At 35.6% G+C, this 3,896-nt stretch overlaps 1 non-coding gene across 1 annotated transcript; it reads right to left on the bottom strand.

The window, feature by feature from the left end:
* Positions 1-703: 703 nt before the first annotated feature.
* LOC121227617 (small nucleolar RNA R71) lies at positions 704-810 on the bottom strand. Its single transcript, XR_005925174.1, has one exon. It is a non-coding gene; the product is annotated as a small nucleolar RNA R71 (small nucleolar RNA).
* Between the last annotated feature and the right edge of the window lie 3,086 nt (positions 811-3,896).

The following is a 3,896-nucleotide window of genomic DNA, read 5'->3' as shown; positions in this document are numbered from 1 at the left end:
TCCGCATTACACATTCAAACTCGACAAGTTTTTGGTGCCGTTGTTGGGGATCGACAATATTGGTGAAAATTTGGTTTGTTATTACCTCTTTAATTTTGTTAGTTTAGCTTAATTAGTTTTGATTTTTGTTTTTCAGGTTTTTTGTTGGTGCATAAGTAGAGATATTTTTACACTTAAAGAGTATTCTTTTGATCCAGAAATTGAAAGAACCTTGAGAAGAAGGAGAAAAGAATTGCGAGAAACGGAAAGAATTAAAAATGATCAGGTTAGAGAAGAGCCATTACGTCAGAATGGAAGGGATGTTGATATTCCTCGAATAATCGATGAAAGATACAAACTCATCAGAGAACATTTAGTGCATATCTTGGAATTGATTAAAAAATCCAGGAATTGTTAGGCTGCATATTCAAGCTTAACATTTTGAGTTAAAGCCGATGATGTCTCAAATGTTACAAACTATAGGGCAGTTTAGTGGATTGTCTACTAAAGATCCATGGTTGCATTAAGACTCTTTTTGGAAGTTTGCGACTCATTCAGGCAGCAAGATGTTCCTGAAGATGCCTTGAGACTGAAGTTATTCCCTTATTGATTGCGAGGTCATGCCTGAGCATGGTTAAATGCATTGCTGCCAGGTACAGTGGTATCTTGAAATGAAATTTGTCAGAGGTTTCTGCTAAGATATAATCCTCCAAACATGAATGCCAAATTGAGGAACGATATTACATTCTTTCGGAAATTTGAGGATGAAACATTATATGAAGCATTGGAGTGATTCAAGGAGTTAATTAGAAAATGCCCAATACATAGTTTTCAATATTAGACGCAAATGGAAATGTTTTACAATGGATTGAATGCTCATACAAGGATGGTGGTTGACACATCTACCAATGGGGCTTAGCTCAATAAATCATGTAATGACGCATATGAAATTTTGGAGAGGATAGCAAACAATGATTATCAATACCCCACTACAAGAGTAAGGATTGGCAGAAGAGTTACTGGTGCAATGGAACTTGATGTGGTTACTTCCCTAACAACTCAAGCATCATTTTTAACAAATATGATTAAAGCACTGAAAAGACCAGCTGCAATGTAGGAAATGAAAGCAGTTGAGTTAACATGTGTTTATTGTGGAAAAGATCATGTTCTTGATGAATGCCCATCAAACCCAGCCTCAGTTTATTATATGGGAAATCTTAATTGCAACAAAAACAACCCATATCCCAACACATATAATCCAGGGTGGAAGCAACATCCCAATTTTAGTTGGAGTAATCAATGGGTGCAAAATTCCAGTAATGCTATTTGACAGAATGTTGCAGTGCACCACTTAGATACAATCAACCCATGCCACAACAAAATGCTTAGCAAAATTCAACTTCGAGTTCTTCATTTACGGAAGCTCTATTGAAAGAATACATGGCCAAGAACGATGCTATTATTCAAAGTCAACCTGCATCTTTAAGAGCTTTAGAAAATCAAGTGGGGCAAATTGCCAAAGCATTAAGCTCAAAACTGCAAGGAGCACTGTCGAGTGATACAGAAAATTCACCATCTCAAGGGAAGGAATAGTGCAAAGCCATTACACTCAGAATTGGTATGCAGTTACTAGGAGTTGTTAATGACACCACTATTGAAGAAGCTAGTTCAGATTTCACAAATAAGAAGAATTTAGAATCAGTAGTGGAGCAGGCTAAAAAGAAAAGAGCAACCAGAAAAATGTTGAAGCTTATTCATCTTGTATTGCCAATAAAAATGCCATGGCAAAAAAACCTTAACAAATGGAAGAAAGGCCACCATCACATTTTCTTCAGCATTTCCAAAAATCTAAGATTTTCAACTCAAGAAATTCTTGGATGTCCTGAAGCAATTACATATGAACATACCATTAGTGGAAGCATTGGAACAAATGCCAAATTTTGCGAAATTCATGAAAGATATCTTATCAAAGAAGAGATGGTTAGAGGAGTTTGAAACTATCACTCCCACTAAAAGGTGTAAACAATGCACAGAAACAAGTTTCTAATAAAACTAAAGGATCCAGGGTGTTTTACTATACCTTGCTCTATTAGAAATCATTACGTAGGCAAAGCATTATGCAACGTAGGTGCAAATATAAATCTAATGCCTTTGTCTATTTTTAGGAAGCTGGGAATAGGGAAGGAGAGACAACTGTCACATTGCAATTAGCTGATCGTTTATATGCACATCCAAGAGGTAAAATCGAAGATGTGTTGGTAAGAGTTGCCAAATTTATTTTTCCAATAGATTTTGTTATTCTAGAATGTGAGGTTGATAAAGAGGTACTAATCATACTTGGGAGACTTTTTCTAGCAACTGGTAGAACATTATTTGATGTACAAAAAGGTGAATTAACAATGCGAGTTAATGATCATCAGATAACCTTTAATGTTTTTGATGTTATGAAGTGTGTAGATACAAATAAAGAATGTGTTAAGATTGTTGACATAATAGTTTAAGAAGAATTTGTAGAATTTTATCACAATAATTATAATGATGATGCAGACTCATTTGAGTTAGTTGAACCAGAAATGATTGAAGAGCTTGGTGAATTGATGGAAGCTAAGAAAATTGAGAATGGATCAAAAGGAGAAGTTTCAAATATTAAATTTATCGGCTAATCTTTTAAACTTTTTCGACCATCCATAGAAGATCCTCCTACGTTGGAATTGAAACTTTTGCTAGTACATGTGAAGTATGCTTACCTGGGAGATTACAACACATTGCTAGTAGTTATCTCTGCGAGCACTAACATTAAATCAAGAGGCTCAATCAGTCCAGCAATCTGCATGCAGAAAATATTACTGAAGGATTGCCATGACAAATCTATCGAGCAACAAAGAAGACTGAATCCCATTATGAAGGAAGTTGTCAAAAAGGAGATTATCAAATGGCTAGATGCTGGAATTATATACCCAATTTTTTATAGTTCTTGGGTGACCATTGTTTAACGTGTACCTAAAAAAGGGGTGTCACCATGATACGCAATGATAACAACGAACTCATTCTTACTCGTACCGTCATGGGATGGAGGGTTTGTATGGACTATCAAAAACTCAACAAAGAAACAAACAAGGAAGGACCATTTTCCTCTGCCATTTGGTCAACCATTTTCCTCTAGCACTTATCGACCAAATGTTAGATAGATTAGCGAGGAAAGACTTTTATTATTTTCTAGACAGTTATTCGGGGTACAACCAGATTGCCATAGCTTCTATTGATCAAGAGAAGACCACATTCACATGTCTTTATGGAACTTTTGCATTTCGGTGAATTAAGTTTGGATTATACAATACGCCGGCAACATTTCAGTGTTGCATGATGGCAATATTTTCAGACATGGTGGAGAAATTTTTAGAAGTTTTTATGGATGACTTCTTGGTGTTTGGTGATACTTCTAAAGACTGTTTAAAAAATATGGAGTTAGTTGTCAGTGTGAAGAAACAAACCTTGTTCTTAATTAGGAGAAATGCCACTTCATGGTCTGTGAAAGCATTGTTCTGGGACATAAAATTTCGCAGCAAGGGATTATCGTCGACAAAGCAAAAATTGAGGTTATTGAGAATTGCCACCACCCTCCACAGTTAAAGGTATTCACAGTTTTCTTGGCCATTTAGGATTCAATCAACGATTTATCAAAGATTTTTCGAAAATATCCAAACCTCTGTGTACATTGTTAGAACATAACAAATCTTTCAATTGTGATGAGCCCTACTTACAAGCATTTGAGGAATTGAAAAAGCGGCTAGTCACAACAACAATAGTCATAACACTAGATTGGACCTTACCTTTTGAACTTATGTGTGATGCTAGTGATTTTTTTCATAGAAGCAATACTTGGGCAAAGAAAGGACAATGTATTTCATGCTGTCTAC

The sequence above is a fragment of the Gossypium hirsutum genome, unplaced genomic scaffold (genome assembly GCF_007990345.1).
Source record: "Gossypium hirsutum isolate 1008001.06 unplaced genomic scaffold, Gossypium_hirsutum_v2.1 scaffold_1291, whole genome shotgun sequence".
Lineage (NCBI taxonomy): Eukaryota > Viridiplantae > Streptophyta > Magnoliopsida > Malvales > Malvaceae > Gossypium > Gossypium hirsutum.
Note: the sequence above shows the minus strand (reverse complement) of the source record. Positions and strands in the feature narration are given on the sequence as shown.